The 18,607-nt window shown below is 43.5% G+C and overlaps 1 protein-coding gene across 2 annotated transcripts in view; it reads left to right on the forward strand.

Moving 5' to 3' along the window:
- Positions 1 to 18,607, forward strand: part of gse1 (Gse1 coiled-coil protein) — a 511,302-nt gene that overhangs the window by 253,797 nt on the left and 238,898 nt on the right. The gene's annotated exons all lie outside the window — the stretch shown is intronic.

Here is an 18,607-nt window from a genome sequence, read left to right on the forward strand (position 1 = left end):
TTTTGTTTCAACCAATAATTTACATCACTTTTTACCAAAATTGGAGCAACTTTAACTTTTGACCCCTGTACAAACTGAAACTGATCTTTGTCACCATTTTTCCGTTTTTACCCCATAACTCCAGAACATTCAGTCATAGATAGTCCAAACTGTACCTTTTTGGAATCATTATGATCAGACAAATAATGTGGTATAGTTTTCAACATGATTGGAGTATTTTTAAATTTTGACCCCTGTGTAATTCTTTATTGACCCCTGTAACTCATTAGAGGTCAGCTCCAGGATGGCTCAATATCTGAAAATAAACATTAGTTAATTTAAAATATGTGTGCCAAATTCCATGCTTTTATCACAAAATAAACAATTGTTTTGCTATGCCCCCCCCCCACTAATAAATTATTTATTGATCTGCTTACAAATTGCTCCATCTCAGTTCTAAAGTATATTCCAGCTCACCTCCACAGCTCAACCCCTTATTTCCCCAAATATTATCTGTAAACTCGCCAAAATTCACTGGAATCCATTCATTACTTCTTGACTTATCCAGCTAACAGACAAACACACAAACAGGGAAACAGCAGTGAAAATATTACCTCCTTGGCAGATAACGTTGTTTCTGTGTGCAAAGTACTATTACTGTATGTAAGCATTTAAAATAAAACTAGGGTGTTTAGACATGCTTTGTTGAAAATTCCTTGTACTGTTTAAAAAAAAACACTGGAAAATTTTGAAGAAAATGTTAAATCTCATAGGGGGGAAGGTAATGATTTTGTCCTCATCTCTGTGTGTGTGTGTGTGTGTATGTGTCTATACACACACACACACATATATGTGTGTGTGTTTGTGTGTGTCCATGTGTGTGTGTGTGTGTGTGTGTATATATATATATATATATATATATATATATATATATATATATATATATATATATATATATACGAGGTCTGTTAGAAAAGTATCCGACCTTATTATTTTTTTCAAAAACCATATGGATTTGAATCACGTGTGATTGCGTCAGCCAAGCTTGAACCCTTGTGCGCATGCATGACTTTTTTCATGCCTGTCGGTTGCTTCATTCGCCTGTGAGCAGGCTTTGAGTGAGGTGTGGTCTACCCCTCTATTTTTTATTGCGAATAAATGTCTGAACGATTTGGATCTTTGCTGCATCAATTTTTTTCCAGGTCCACCGTTTATTGTGGACAGTCTAAGGCACACCTGTGCACTAATCATGGTGTCTAATCAGTATCTTGATATGGCACACCTGTGAGGTGGGAAGGATTATCTCAGCAAAGGAGAAGTGCTCAATATCACAGATTTAGACTGGTTTGTGAACAATATTTGAGGGAAATGGTGATATTGTGTATGTGGAAAAAGTTTTAGATCTTTGAGTTCATCTCATACAAAATGGGAGCAAAACCAAAAGTGTTGAGTTTATATTTTTGTTGAGTGTATATATATGTGTGTGTGTGTGTGTGTGTGTGTGTGTGTGTGTGTGTGTGTGTGTGTGTGTGTGTGTGTGTGTGTGTGTGTGTGTAAAATGGTTTAAAAATACAAATTTAAATACAACAGTTATCTGTGATTTCTTCAGTGTTTGATGTCAACATTGAGCTCCCTGAACTGCTGTTCCAGGTTATTGCTGTAAATTTAACCAACATGCTGTTGGACTTGGGAGGGGTCCTTGTTATCTGATTACTCATAATTCATTGCATCTGAAAGAGGCCATGCAGACCTGCATCTATGTGGGTGTAAAAATGTTGTTGTTGTTGTTTTATGATGTATCATAAGGTCGGGTTTGTTCATGTAATAATTTTGGGCTGCAAACATTCATGATGTGACCCCTTTACAAAGTGTCTTCATCATCCCCAGTCTCAGTCCTTCAGAAACAGTGGACCTTTTGATGATGAGTTAGTTCTATATCAGAGTGAAAAAACAGGTTTGTGGATTTCTCAGTGGGTTTTGTTTGTTTGTTTGTTTGTTTGTTTGTTTGTTTGTTCGTGTAATAATTTTGAGCTCAGTAATTTTTTCTCCTGATCACACTATAATTTCCTGTGTAAAATCATCTAAACTCACAAAGCAGCCGAATACATTAACATTCAAAACTGTTGCTGTGCCTGGACCTTGGACAAACCGCGTGTGTGTGTGTGTGTGTGTGTGTGTGTGTGTGTGTGTGTGTGTGTGTGTGTGTGTGTGTGTGTGTGTGTGTGTGTGTGTGTGTGTGTGTGTGTGTGTGTGTGTGTGTGTGTGCGTGTGTGCGTGTGTGTGCTTTGAGCTGATTGTGGAATATGAAGGGTAATGCAGTGAAGCTGTTTTTGCTATAATGCAGCCTATCCTTCATGTCTTATCTGAGGCTGCTAATGTGCCGGGCCAGTGTAGGCTGCAGTTTGCAATTCATGGCGCAGACCTTGGCCTTGTGAGAGCTGACATCAATAACCCCCCCCCCCCCCCCCCCCCGCTTTATTCTGGCTAGCGCATCACTCGCATCCATATGGCTCCTGGATGTTCTCTATGTCTAAGAGAGAGAAAGAGAAAGCAAAGATCAAAGTCTCAACTGAAGTAAGTGACAATAATTCAGAGGAGACGGGAAAGCAAAGGATTGATGTTGGGATTAAATGACACACAGCAGTAACCTTTGACCTTCGCCTGTTCATAATCAACACAGTGGCACAAAAAACTGTGCAAACAGGGTTTCTTCATTCATATACCAAAACAACTCTCTCAGCTCTGCAGGCCTCCAGGCTAAGAGGGGTACTGTCATCACGTTGGAACTTTTCAGGATATGTTTGAGCGCAGCTGGAATCACACTATATTTGGATCCAAATCATTTTTTAACCTGGCTGTTATGGTGACCACCTTTAGTTTTATTTCAAAAACTCTTTGTGAGTATGATGTGCATGCCTGATTGTTGGTAAACTTGTATGTACCCCAAAATGTGGCTCTTGGGGGCATATTGTGTTTTGGTGAAAGTCACTGGAAGGTTTTATTGTTGTTGTTTTAATGCAAAATATTGCCCAGTAACTTCCGCTCCCCATGCTTGAGTGTTACAAAACTTATTGGTCGATATTTTACAGGACTTAATCAAACTCCGAGAACTCTTTTGATTTCGGGGTCAGAAGGTCAAATGCAAGGGTCACTGGGAACAATATTTAACCCAAAAACTACTTGATAGCTCCTGCTCTCAATTCTTGCACATAACAAAACAGCACCCAGACTCCAACAACTCTGCAGATCAGAAGGTCAAGGTCAAGAGAAGGTCTTTTTTTTTACCTTAAAATTGCTCGATAACTTCTGCTCTTCACATTTGAGTGTTAGTAAACTTCTTGGAATATATTTTACAGTGGGTAGCCAGACTTCAAGAATGCCATTGATTGATTTTCATGAAATTTGTTGAAAGAATGGAAGATGGATCGGAGAATGACACATGAAATTTTGATTTGATCCCTTGCATAACATTCACAGAATTTTAATCAGTCATATCCTTGGTGGGGCAGGAAATATTCTCACTTTATTCAGTATTGGAAGATTTCTTTTTTTGTCAATTTCTTATGAAATAATGCATGGTTAATTTAGAATATTTAAAAAAAATTGTCCCTGTGGTCAAAGCGCTGAAATTTGGATGGGTGATAAGATGGTTTAAAGGATTAAAGTATGCTGGGAGTATGCTCTAGCACTGCACTTTGACCATATTAGCCACACCACTGAAATGCCTTGGGTCCTGATTAGCAGCCACCCAGACAAACCTTTGGTCCATCTCCACATCCACAATATAGCCATTTCGCTAGCACAACTAAGTGATACAGGTGCCCCATTGGCATTTGTTGACATTGACATTTGCTGGGGTTCTTAACTCTGAGGCATCTGTACACTTGATCATGCTCAAGGAAACACTCCACAAGGATGTAATGTCAAACCTGATGTTCCCTATCATTGCAAGTAGTGTGTGTCATCTGAGTGTCCCTGCATAATCACTCATTTGACACAGTCAAAACATCCAGTTGTCACGTTTACATTCCAAGACTCACAACCGCACTGTAACACTGGAAGCTCCTGGACCTACATTTTTCCTGCAAAGATCACCAAACACCTCTATCCAGTGACCTCTTGACTCCATAAGCTCTTCCCAGACATCTTTCTGTCTCATAGGGTGAGCTCCCAGAATGTCACTTCCAAGAGAATTTTGGCACTTTCACTACATAGGAAGGAAGTCAGTGTAAACATGGCTTTTAGTCTTGATTCAGAACAATCATGCTACAATCAGAACATTCACTGATTCCACAAAGATCGCAACATCAAAGTCAAGGCCAGTGAAACTTTCTGCAACAACAAAAGCACCTATGTCCGTGGACTGCAAGACCTTACCCAACACCCAGTTCAGCATAGAACAGAGAAGGACAATCTGCCTCCACTTTGCGCAGCGTTCGCTCGGCCTGAGTATGCACCGGCTATGTGAGCAACATATTGGGAATCTGAAAAAGTCTCAGGATATCTCATAAAGCATCTGTTTATGCCATTCAGCTGCTTTAAACACTCTACAAAAATCACCATAGGCCACACAGAAGCTGCGCTGATATTCCTGCTTGTGTTCGGTGAATATTCCCAGGATTTTAATATTTGTGTATTTAAATTACCACTGTAACATCAAGAGGAATATTAGCAGCTGGCCATATTCCACAAATATTCATCCATAAGCATAGGGCCTTTATATTATTACACTATGTAACAAATTTTTATTTTTGTTTTGTTCCTGGGTACATAGTGTGTTTTCCTAACCTGTTATGCCTTAAATAAATAGAAAATAGCTGTTATTCCACAGAAACTTTGCTTCTGTGATCAGGACAATGATATTTTGAAATTTGTCTGTTTTCAAGAATATTCTCGATTTGCCTTCACTACTACTGAGTAGTCTTCTAGAATATTCTTTAACTGCTAGAACTGTCCAGAATTTTCTAGAAGTTTCCAGAATTATCTAGAAATTTCAAGAAACTTTTAGAACTTTCTAGAACGTTAAAGAAAATAAAATCAAATTTTGTGCTGAATGTAGTCATTTTTCCATAGGCTTTAGACATAAGCAGTTGAAATATAACACTTAGAAGCCAGGAACAAAAATTGTGTTACATAGTGTTATTGTTGTTGCTGTTGTTGTTGTTGAGGTCCATTCGCATGTCATAGAAAGGGCAGCACAGAGGTGTATGTGTCTGTTGAGCTTGCCTCCCAGACGCAAGGTTCCTGGCTCAAGGCCATCAATGCCCCAGCATCCAGTACAAAACTGATAGAAAGTCAGGAAATGGATCCATAACAGGTCCACTGTGGTAACTCAAGCAAAACTACAGAAGCCAAAAGAAAGTACAATTCATATTTCATAAAACACTGACAAAAATGCAAAAAATAAAAGAGTCCTGATTTGCACCAAATATAAAGTCCCCCGACCCTTTGGGCCCAACCTCCACTCTACCACCAATTTTCATGAAAATCAGTTGATACTCTTTTGAATAATCTTTGTTGACACATAAACTGTCGTAACTGAAACCACAACCTTTTAGTAACGGGTGTGTTTTCAATTGTATATAACTGAACACAGGCTATCATTTAATTTTTGTTCTCTTTTTTGTCAGATATTGTTGTTGTCTTATGTCACCAAGCACAGGTCTGATTTAATGAGATAGCAGAACAGATGTGACTCGTTCTGTTTGATTATAAGTTGCACATTTAGTCCTTGTGCGTATGTGTGTGTGTGTATTAATCTGTATGTGAGAGAGAGAGAGAGACAAAGAGAAGGAGTTGTCGCGTATGAGCAGCACTCAACCCTTAGCTCCATTAATTAGCGCAGTAAATAAACGCTGCTGTGATTACTGCAGGTGAAGTGAGCCATGTCACACAGGGAGAATGAACAGAGCGAGAGAGAATGTGTGCACGTATCAATGCTCACCACCACGCCGTATTTTTATTTTCAAGGCAGATATTTTCTGATGAGAGTTTGGATGATGTGACGGAGGAAGAATGTGATGAGAATGAAAACATGTACATAATATTGGAGAGCTGAGCAGAAAATGTGAAATCAACAGTGGAAAAAGGTCAAATGAGGCTGACGGAGTCGGCTTCATGGTCGGTTGTTCATGTATGTATGTATGTATGTACCCTGTAAAATGTTCATCCAGTCCAGTTTGTTTCCAAAACTCAAAAACAAGCAAATGCTGTCATCCTGTATGTCTCTAGCTTACAAAGGTATGTAATAACTCAGAACTCAGAACTAGTTTATTTTCATTGCCAATGAACAGGATTCACAAACTAGGACTTTGCTTTGGTATAATGGTGCAACATTAAACAGAGAGCAATATAAAATGCTAAGATAAAATATGTGCTAAAATAAGATAAAATATAAGATAAAATCTGAAATATGAAATATGAAAGGCTATGTGCAACGACACAAACAGAAAAAACAGTGCAGTGGGAGGAGTGCAATTAAAAACCAAAGTACATTGTCTAAAGTGACCCGTGATAAAATGATAAAGTGACAGAGTTAAGGTTAAGGTGACTGAGTTATGAGGAGTTCATGAGTTTAATGGCAGAGGGGAAGAAACTGTTCTTATGGCGGGAGGTTATGGTCCGGATGGACCATAACCTCCTGCCAGAGGGGAGTGGTTCGAATAGACCGTGTGCAGGGTGAGAAGGGTCAGCTGTGATCCGACCTGCTCGGCCCAGAGTCCTGGAGACTACAGCCGATCACCTTCTCAGCAGAGGCCACAATGCGCTGCAGTCTGTGTCTGTCCCTGGCTGTGGCCCCAGCGTACCACACCGTGATGGAGGAGCAGAGGATGGACTCGATGATGGCCGTGTAGAACTGCACCATCAGCTGGAAAGGCAGCTTGGCCTTCTTCAGCTGCCGCAGGAAGTATATCCTCTGCTGGGCCTTCTTGATGAGGGAGCTGATGGTTGACTCCCACTTGAGGTCCTGGGTGATGGTGGTGCCAAGGAAGCGGTGACAGTCCACAGTGGTGATGGGGCTGTTGGTGAGGGCGAGGGAGGGCGGGGGGGCTGTGGCTTTCCTGAAGTCCACGATCATCTCCACTGTTTTCTGGGCGTTGAGCTCCAAGTTGTTGCTGCTGCACCGGGTCACCAGCCGGTCCACCTCCCTCCTGTAGGCCGACTCATCCCCATCCGAAATGAGTCTGATGAGGGTGGTGTCGTCCGCAAACTTGATGAGCTTTACGGAGTCGTGGCTGGAGGTGCAGCAGTTAGTGTACAGGGAGAGGAGCAGAGGGGAAAGGACACAGCCCTGTGGAGAAATGGTTTTGTTTATTGGGAATAATTAGACTCCAAAATCAAGACAATTAAATATATATATATATATATATATATATATATATATATATATATATATATATATAGTGAGATCTTGCATGGAATCCCAGACCGAGGGAGATTGACAGTCATCTTGTGTTTCTTCCACTTTCTAATAAATAATCATAACAGTTGTTGTCTTCTACCAAGCTGCTTGCCTGTTGTCCTGTAGTCCATCCCAACCTTGTGCAGGTCTACAGTTTTATCCCTGGTGTCCTTAGACAGCTCTTTGGTCTTGGCTATGGTGGACAGGTTGGAGTGCGATTGACTGAGTGTGTGAACAGGTGTCTTTTATACAGGTAACAAGTTCAAACAGGTGCAGTTAATACAGGTAAAGAGTGCAGAATAAGAGGGCTTCTTAAAGAAAAATTAACAGGTCTGTGAGAGCCAGAATTCTTGCTGGTTTGTAGGGGTTCAAATACTTATTTGCAGCAGTAACATACAAATAAATTATTTAAAAAATCATACACTGTGATTTCCGGATTTTTTTTTTTTTTTTTTTTTTTTTGGATTATGTCTCTCACAGTGGACATGCACCTAAGATGGAAATTTCAGACCCCTCCATATTTTCTAAGTGGGAGAACTTGCAAAACCGCAGAGTGTTCAAATACTTACTTTCCTCACTGTATATAAAATAAATAATATTTGGAAAAAAAAACACTGCTCTGAGAGCAGCTTGTAATTCCATGGAAAAACATACTTGGCTTATCTCCATTCTTTCAATGACATTTTTAGAGCCATGTAATCTTGTGTTAGTGTCTGTTGGCTTGTGCACAGGATTTTTCTTGCACAGCGCCACTCCTTCTCACTTTCAATCCACTCAAGCGTCCGGCCGCCTTCTGCCATTATGTGCAGTTGAGGAAGCTGTAATGGGCTGTGGCTCACCTTTACTCCACCTCTCCCCTTTCATTTTCTCATAACAGGCCCCCTGTGCTCTCTTACTGGAGCTCAGACAAGATTATCCCAGCGTTAGTCCACCTTCTGCTCCATCTAACACCTCCTGGCCGCACTCCTGCATGACCCTGTGGTGGAAGGAAATGGTCATTTGTACCAGTTATTTCTTTCTCTCTCTCTCTCTCTCTCTCTCTCTCTCTCTCTCTCTCTCTCTCTCTCTCTCTCTCTCTCTCGCTCCACGTTCCTCTCACACACACAGTGCCTCTTGCACCTTCCTTCTGGTGCGCTCTCTTAGGACTGGTCACCGATCATTTCAAGCACCTTGAAAGTGGTGAAGCAATTACGGTACTCCTGCCGCTGCTCCCTGTTCAGTTTTGTGGGAGACTCTTCTCTTTAATTTCCATTCTTCACTTTATGTGCCATACATTATGTGAGCCAATAACACACCTCTGCTTCTAACCCTATTCATGTTTTTAGAGTATCCCAGAATCCTTTGTGCGCTGGGGAGGGAGGCTTGATAATGGCTCAGCTGAATGCTAGCTCCTCACCCTATCTCTAAGGGAGCGCCCAGTCACCCTGCGGAGGAAGCTCATCTCGGCCACTTGTACCCGCGATCTCATTCTTTCGGTCATGAGCCAAATCTCATGACCATAGGTGAGGATCGGAACGTAGATTGATCGGTAAATCGAGAGCCCTGCCCCCCTACTCAGCTCTCTCTTCACCATGACGGTCCGATACAGCGACCGCATCACTTCAGACGCTGCACCGATCCGTCTATCGATCTCACGCTCCATCTGTCCCTCACTTGTGAATAAGACCCAGCGATACTTAAACTCCTCCACTTGAGGCAAGGACACTCCACCGACCTGAAGAGGGTAAAGCACCTTTTTCCGGTCGAGAACCATGGCCTCAGATTTGGAGGTGCTGATTTTCATCCCGGATGCCTCACACTCGGCTGCAAACCGCCCCAGTGCACGCTGAAGGTCCTGATTTGACGAAGCCAACAGAACCACATCGTCCGCAAACAGCAGAGACGAGATTCTGTGGTTCCCAAACCAGACCCCCTCTACACCCTGGCTGCGCCTAGAAATTCTGTCCATAAAAATAATGAACAGAACCGGTGACAAAGGGCAGCCCTGGCAGAGGCCAACGTGCACTGGAAACAGGTTTGACTTACACCGGCAATGCGAACCAAGCTCCTGCTGCGGTCGTACAGGGACCGGATAGCCCTTAGCAAAGGACCCCGGACCCCGTACTCCCGGAGCACTCCCCACAGGGTGCCCCGAGGGACATGGTCGAATGCCTTCTCCAGATCCACAAAACACATGTGGACTGGTTGGGCGAACTCCCATGAACCCTCGAGCACCCGATGGAGCGTGTAGAGCTGGTGCAGTGTGCTACGACCAGGACGAAAACCACACTGCTCCTCCTGAATCCGAGGTTCGACCATCGGTCGAATTCTCCTCTCCAGTACTCTGAAATAGACCTTACTGGGGAGGCTGAGGAGTGTGATCCCCCTATAGTTGGAACACACCCTCCGGTCCCCCTTCTTAAACAGAGGCACCACCACCCCGGTCTGCCAATCCAGAGGCACTGTCCCCGATCGCCAAGCGATGTTGCAGAGGCGTGTCAGCCAAGACAGTCCCACAACATCCAGAGACTTAAGGTACTCAGGACGGATTTCATCCACCCCAGGAGCCTTGCCACCGAGGAGCTTTCCAACCACCTCGTTGACTTCTGCCTGGGTAATGGATGAGTCCGCCTCTGGGTCCCCAGTCTCTGCCTCCTCTTCGGAAGACGTGACGATGGGATTGAGGAGATCCTCGAAGTACTCTTTCCACCGCCCAACAACATCCCCAGTCAGAGTCAACAGCTCCCCACCCGCACCGTAAACAGTACCGATGGAGAGCTGCTTCCGCCTCCTGAGGCGTCGGACGGTATGCCAGAATCTCTTCGAGGCCGACCGATAGTCCTCTTCCATAGCCTCCCCGAATTCCTCCCAGACCCGAGTTTTTGCCTTTGCGACCACACGGGCTGTGGCACGCTTGGCCTGCCGGTACCTGTCAGCTGCCTCTGGGGTCCCACCTACCAACAAAGATAAGTAGGACTCCTTCTTCAGCAAGACGGCATCCCTTACTTCCGGTGTCCACTACCGGGTTCGGGGATTGCCGCCACGACAGGCACCAGAGACCTTGCGTCCACAGCTACGAGCGGCCGCATCAGCAATGGAGGTGGAGAACATGGTCCACTCGGACTCCATGTCTCCAACCTCTCCCGGGATCTGGGAGAAGCTCTCCCGGAGGTGGGAGTTGAAGACCTCCCTGACAGAGGGTTCCGCCAGTCGTTCCCAGCAGACCCTCACGATACGTTTGGGCCTGCCAGGTCTGACCGGCTTCCTCCCCTCCCAGCGGATCCAACTCACCACCAGGTGGTGATCGGCGACAGCTCTGCCCCTCTCTTTACTCGAGTGTCCGAGACACGTGGCCGAAGGTCAGATGATACGACTACAAAGTCGATTATCGACCTCTGGCTCAGGGTGTCCTGGTGCCACGTGCACTTATGGACACCCTTGTGCTCGAACATGGTGTTCGTGATGGACAAACTGTGACTAGCACAGAAGTCCAACAACTGAACACCACTCGGGTTCAGATCAGGGAGGCCGTGCTTCCCGATCACCCCCCTCCAGGTCTCACTGTCGCCGCCCTCGTGGGCGTTGAAATCCCCCAGGAGAACAATGGAGTCCCCAGTCGGAGCGCTATCTAGTACCCCTCCCAGGGACTCCAGGAAGGTCGGGTACTCTGCACTGCTGCTCGGCCCGTAGGCCGAGACAACGGTGAGAGACCTGTCCCCGACCCGAAGGCATAGGGACGCGACCCTCTCGTTCACCGGAGTGAACTCCAACACATGGCGACTGAGCTGGGGAGCAATAAGCAATGCAACCCCAGCTCTCCGCCTCTCCCCGTGTGCAACGCCAGAAAAATGAATCATCCAGCCTCTCTCCAGGCGTTGGGTACCAGAGCCCATGCTGTGCGTGGAGGTGAGCCCGACTATCTCTAGTCGGTATCTCTCAACCTCCCGCACAAGCTCAGGCTCCTTGCCCCCCAGCGAGGTGACATTCCAAGTCCCAAAAGCCAGGGGCTGTGAGCATGGACCGGGCCGCTGGGCCACCCGCCCTCGACCGCCACCCAATCCTCTCTGCACCCAACCCCCATGGCCCCCTCTGCAGGTGTTGAACCCACATCGGTCCCGTTTTTGTTATAAAATACATCTATCAACTTTTTCAGAAGACCATAACAGGTTGGTTTAACATAAAAACAGTAAATATTACTCACAGACATATCCTCTTTAGGATTTTAGCAAGGAAAAATTAAGATAAAGCAAAATAAAACAAAGTACCCAACAAAGCAGGAGATCAAGGATCGAAGCACTGCTTCATTCCATGGAATGAAGATTTGACACCGAGATTTGACACCGTTGCTGCTTTGTTGGAACCAGGCTTCAACCTCCATGACTGAGAAGCCAAAGCGCCAAACCCTGCAGTTCTTTGAATGGGTCCAAACGCGAGTCATTCCCCATACACACCCATGTTAAATTACCCAACTTTAACAGAAAAAAAAAATCATGTTTACAGCCTGATACAAAAAAAAAAACAGTTTTGCGCTCTGTAGCTAGCTTCCCCGTTCATGACACCAGTGTAAGAACTGAATTATTTTTGTATCATTCATATCAGTATTACACATTTTGAGCCATACTGTTATGAATAATTAGCAAGCGTGGTCACTTTCAGTGAGAACGGGGGAGTCAAATACAAGACCCGCTAGCAGAGGCCGACGCCGTTATGTCATTCTAAAGTCAGTTTTAAGCAGAAACAAGGTCGTTTTAAGCAGAAACTCTACGAAATTCCATGATGCTTTGAAATGACTGGCGTGCAGTGAACACATCAGCTAGCAGCTCATTTAGCAGCGGCGCTCTGATCACTTCTGCCACCTTTTATGATGAAATAATGCTGAATTTATGTGGAAATAATTGTTGTACAAAAGCTTCAGATATCTGTTGCTGAGATAGATGATGACTGGAGTGCAGTTTGAAGCAGAAACGAGGTGTTAATCCGTGAACCGCGTCATCAGGGGGGACCAATTTTTAGGGGGGACCGTTCGGTCAGCAACACCGGTCATAATTTTTCAGACCCACACCAAAGTCACCTGTTATGAAAACCAACACCCAGTCAGCAAAAAATATGTGTTAATACTGTATAATAAAACACCCAAACCAAACACAGCCTGTTAGTTACAAAACAAGAGTTGGGGGTGTGTTTGGTCTTCGTTTGTCCCACACCTCCTCTTAACTCATTTATATGTTGTTTGGGAGTCAGACAGAGTCAGTCACCATCCAGACTGTGACATTTATAACAACACCTTTTGAGCTTCAAACCAGTTCTTTAGACAACCTCTGGGTGATGTTACCAAGGTTTTGTCCAGTATATTTACACTCTGTGGTCAAAATATTAACATGTTCTGTCCTGTTGCAGAGGAACAGACATGAAGCAGGAGTCTGAGACACAGAAACATATTTCCTAAATGTATGTTCATCTCACACCGGCTTGTCAGACAAGAGGAGCCATCCATCATCTGTCTCCATCACGCTCCATCTGTTTCCCCTTCATCATCGTCTCTCTCCGCTGTGCTCGTCATCAACATGGACACACAGCAGCATGTGTGTCTGGGAGTGGATTTGTGTGCATGTGTGCCTGATTTACGACAAATTTGCTCTTAGGCAGCGGCTCGCAATAAATTCAGTGACATCACAGCAAGAGTGGGAATCGAAGTGTTGGAGCGCTTACTCACAACTCCTTCATCATACTGTGATAGCTAATAAGTGTAAATGCACACACTCTCCAAGCAGCAGGTCTGAGAACACAGATCAATGCTGCCAATAGCGGTCATCAAGATTGATGAAGCCAGTTTGGTAAAAACAATTTTAAAACATAAAGGCCTCTATGGTTCTGTTATCTCTCTCCAGCAATCAAGGAAATATAGCAGATGCCAAATAAGAGATTTTTATTCTTATTTTTATTTCGGCTGCAGTGTTCAAAAGGAAACAACTTCTTATTGGTTACTTATCTCAGGATACCTGAACACATTTCAGACTATTACAGTTATTACATAAAAGTACAGTAGTGTGCACATTTAATATTCATGAGATTATTCAAAAGATGTATACACTGCTAAATAAATATGTCAGACTATTTTTTACTTCTAAAAATCTATTATTTGCTGTTTGTGATCATTTGTCTTCAGTGGTCTATTAAAATTGATCAAATTGAGAAATTTGGATTGTATAGGTTTTGCCATGGATTCTATTATCAAGCGATAATGGTGAATAAATGGACTGCATTTATATATCAGATGCTCAAAGTGCTTTACAGTAATGCATCACATTCACCCTGATGTCAGGCTTCTGCCATGCAAGGCGCCCACTACACACTGGGGGCAACTAGGGGATTAAGGACCTTGCCCAAGGGACCTTAGTGATTTTCCGGTCAGGCTGGGATTTGAACTGAGGATCACCTGGTCTCAAGACCAATGCCTTAACCACTAGACCATCACCTCCTGTGTGTGTGTGTGTGTGGGGGGGGGGGGGGGGGGGGGTGTCTTTTTAAAATTAGGATAATTCTATTAATTTATTTAATGGAATAGACAAAAAAGTTCTCAAACTACAAGCACTCAGAGAGTGCAGACCTCCGCCAAGGCCATGGGGTCACTTACCCCATAACATCTACATGCCGTGGAATCACTGAACCTAAAAAAGTCTAACAATGATGTTTGCTCAGTAGTAAAAAAAGTTTCATCTGCTGTGACTGGATAGCATGTATCCTTAGCACTTGGCATCACAGTTTATTGCAACTTGCACCTTTCCCAGAAGCTACTGTCATCTGAGCACTGATATTGATATTGCATGTGCTTATAGACAAAAACAAATAAGAGACAAAATTCAATTTATTATTCAACTAAACTGCAAATATATTAATTTTTTAACATTTATGAAACACTTCTCTAAACAAGGCCATAGGGTCACTGACCCTAAAGAGATTCCCTCCTTGGCACAGTGATCTATTTCTTTTTGTCTTTCTCTAAAATTGTATATAATAATCATTAGATTATTAATATATAAACAAAAATAAATGTAAGAAATATTACAATTTGAAAACAAATGCACCCGAACGTGATGACAGCTGCAACTGCTTAATGCTAACTTTTAACATTGAAAATGCCATAGACATGCTAAAGCGTTAGCATCGGGATCCGGATCGTGATCCAGATCACCACTAAAATTTAATCACTTGTTCCTCTTGTCATTTCCAACCACTCCACAAAATTTCATCAAAATCCGTTCAAAACATTTTGAGTTATCCTGCTGACAAACAAACAAACAAACGTGACCGAAAACATAACCTCTTTGGCAGAGGTAAAAACAGAAAGACATTCCTGTGCGCCAAGCATCCCCTGCCAGTAATTTTTACTACAACATTCGAGTGGCTTAATGTTGGTTTCATCACTTTGGTGAATAAATTCAGGGATATTTTGTGTTCTGATACTGTACGAGGTCTGTCCGAAAAGTAACAAACCTTTTTATTTTTTTCAAAAACTATATGGATTTGACTTGTTGGAAGTCTCACATGACATGTTGTGGCATGCCCAGCTGTTACACAATTTCTCAGATACTCACTCGACTGAAAAGCCACCGAAAGCCGTCTGAATCTTCCGAATGGTTTCCAACACGGAGGTGTTTGTTGTGCGCCATGAGCGGCTCCGTCCCGACGTGCCAATTCCATCCCGGATCAACACAGCCTTCACTTTGGAAATGGTCTGGTCGTTTCAGCCTGTCGATGGCCGCTTGGAGTGCGGAGCGCCCTCCGCCGGTGTGGGCCGTCTTTAATCCGGTTGTAATGGTCCTTAATCTGCATGACGCCGATAGAATCTTCACCGAAAGCCATCTGAATTTTCTGAATGGTTTCCACCTGGCTGTCTCACACAGTTTCTGAAAAAAATTTTCATGGAGCAAAGCGGCATTCTCTCTGCCATTTCCCTGACAATAAAAATCCGACGAGGGGGCTGGACCAGTGCTCACTCAAAGCCTGCCCACAGGCGAATGATGCAACCGACAGGCGTGAAAAAACTCACGCATGCGCACGAAGGTTCAAGGTTGGCTGATGCAAGTGCACATGATTCAAATCCATATAGCTTTTGAAAAAATAAAAAGGTCCTTTACTTTTCGGACAGACCTCGTATTTGGAAATAAAAAGAACCGGCTGTGTTGCTGAACTAACCACACTACCACACTGGCAATTACATAAACAGAATTTTAGCAGTTTTCAATATATAAAACTAGAAGGTTAAATAATTTATGTGTGGGTTTTTGTTTTGTTTTTTGTTTATTTTGCTTATTGTTTGTTTGCTTTTGTTTGGGAGGCTGTACTGGTGCTTTTTGGCTTGGTTTGGTTGTTGGTGTGTGTGCATTTGGGGTGGGGGGTGGGGGGGCTTAGTGACTAGGGTAGGGATATGAAAAAGAATGAGCTAACGCTGACCAAAAAATATATATATATTAACGGCACCAGGGGATAGCGGCACGGTGGATCAGTGGTTAGCACTCTTCATTCACAGCAAAAAGGTTCAGAATCAGAATAGGCTTTATTCAGCAAGTATCTTCACAGGATACAAGGAATTTGACTATGGAGTTTGAACTGTACTCTCTCTGTACAAACATGTACAAATAAACACAAATAATTCACAATAAAAATGTGCAGTAGAAAATGTGCAAATGAGAAACAGATTTAAGTTGTACATGAGATATATGAATTAGTGAGGTTTTTTTGGCAGGTTAAGTTGTTCATCAGTGTGATGGTCTGTGGAAAGAAACTGTTCCTGTGTCTCGTTGTTTTGACGTACAGAGCTCTGTAACATTGACCAGAGGGGAGGAGTTTAAATAGTGTGTCCAGGTTGTGAGGGGTCTGCAGAGATGTTACCAGCTCGCTTCCTGGTCCTGGACCGGCATAAGTCCCGGATGGAGGGCAGGCTGGCTCCAATGATTTTTTTCTGACCTGACAGTTCATTGAAGTCTGTGCCTGTCATGTTTGGAGGCAGAGGGAAACCAAACAGAAAGAGATGCACAGGACAGACTGGAAGATGGATGTGTAGAAGACGATGAGCAGTTCTTGCTGCATGTTGAACTTCCTGAGCTGACTGAGGAAGTACTTCCTCTGCTGTGCCTTTTTCCTGAGGGTCTATGTGGGAGGTCCATTTCAGATCCTGGGAGATGGTGGATCCCAGGAACTGGAAAGTGTCCACAGTTGACATTGTGTTGCTGAGGATGGAGTGGGGGGGATTTCTCCTGAAGTCCACTATCATCTCCACTCTCTTGACAGGGTTCACTTCCAGGGGTTCAGTTCCAACCATGCTCAGTTGCTTTCTGTGTGCAGTTTACATACTCAACTAATTTCTGTGTGGGTTTCTTCTCACCATCCAAAACACATGCATTGGGGTCTTCCCCTGACCAAACCTGTGTTTTTTACATCAGGACTTGGTCCCCTGATGCTGGACTGTAGCTGCCCACTCCTCGTAGTGGTTGGATTGTTTCTCACAGTAATTAGGATGAGCTAAATGCAGAGGATGCATGCACAATGACAATGAAGGCGCTTCTTCTTCCTTCTTCTAGATAATACAATGCAAAAATCATTACTATGTTCTGTACAGTGGGAAGTCTTTAGAGCGTCTTGATGGAACCTAATCATGCTCGAAAATCAATACATTTTGAAATTTCAACCCATTTGGGCTGTCCTGTTCAAATTTGGTGAAAATCCGTTAAATTTTGGTCAAGTTATTTTGCGCACAAGAATAAATATTCTGTTCAGTACTGACTGAGAATTAATCAGCTATGACTTCTTGCCGATGTTTTGCACTTCTCTATTCAAGATACTGCACATAGGCGCCTCAGTGATCAAGACCCCAATAACTGATTAAGACCAAGGGGAAGTCCACCTATCTCCTGGCTGCGACAGTTAGATGGTTACCTTTGGGAGGTGGGGATAGACCGCTTGTCCACCTGGATGGTTGCCAACCAGAACCTAGGCCGGTACCGTAAAATGACTCTTATTAATTCTGAGCATCTTGGGTCATACAAACAAACAGGGCAAGGTCTGTCACTGTTCTGCAGTCACACTGGTGCTTCAACCACATCTAAACACTTAGAGTATACAATTCACAAAGCAGTTTTTTTAATTATCATTGATTAATTACTTTGTATTCATACTCTAGCTGCCTTTAAAACAGAAGAAAATAAAGCATCGTCACACAGTAATTACAATTTCAGAAAATATTGTTCAAATATATCACATCCCTCATTTGTAGTATATTTGTGAATGATTTCTGACAAGGAAGATAAATCCTCCAGCTCCCCACCAGTCCAAAAAATGCTTCTCTCCTTCCTGATCATTGTGGAAGGTCCGTTCCCACGGTGACCAGGCTCCGCAGTGCCATGGTTACGACAGAACCCTTTGAAGCCATCTCAACACTCCTGAGTCCGAACTCCCGCAAAAAAAAAAGAAAAAGAAAAAAGAGAAAAAAATGCTTCTTTCTTACACTGGCTGGTTCTTGAGTACTGGACCTAAGCTCCTCTCACTCCTCTTTTCTTTTTGTTAATGGAGAGTTAGTTACTCAGCCAACCTCACTTGGTAAAATCAACACAACACATTAACCAAGAGAAGACACAAATACATTAACCTTTTAAAACTGTCTAATACCTCACAGCCATGGTTTAAAATCACCTGTTTCAAGCCGCTTGCGTTCAAACTGCAGCCGGTTGAACACGTTTAAAAGATTAAAGGTAAATACAAGACCGATTTGGACTCAGTTCCATTTTGTCTGTGAGATTATTGGAGAGCTCTACCAAGGTTTATGCACTTTTTGTGTCATGCATAAATGTTCCGCAGAGAACATTTCTCCGCAGCGAGCACAGAGATTTACGCAGCTGCTGGACAGATTAATCTGCAGAAAAAGAAAGAGGAGGGAGACGATGGATTCTTGGAAGGCCTTTCCTCTCCATGCTGGTGGAGGACCAAAGAGAGTAAAGCTGTTTGCAGGATGATTAGCTGTGATGTTCAGTGATTGCGTCTTTTTAGCTGTTGCCATTTTTGCCTCCTGTGATTTTTCAATAGAGAAGACATCCTTAAATAACTATCACTGTGACAATTAGTTTGTTCAAAAGCAGCACAACTGCTCTCAGATCTCATGTTTTGTCTGTGCTTGTGTGCACGTGCATGTGTGTTACTATTTATCACTCATGCATTCCTTCCAGTTGCTCAGCTTTCATGTAAAATCAAAGT

This window comes from Thalassophryne amazonica, chromosome 2 (assembly GCF_902500255.1).
Source record: "Thalassophryne amazonica chromosome 2, fThaAma1.1, whole genome shotgun sequence".
Classification (NCBI taxonomy): Eukaryota; Metazoa; Chordata; class Actinopteri; order Batrachoidiformes; family Batrachoididae; genus Thalassophryne; species Thalassophryne amazonica.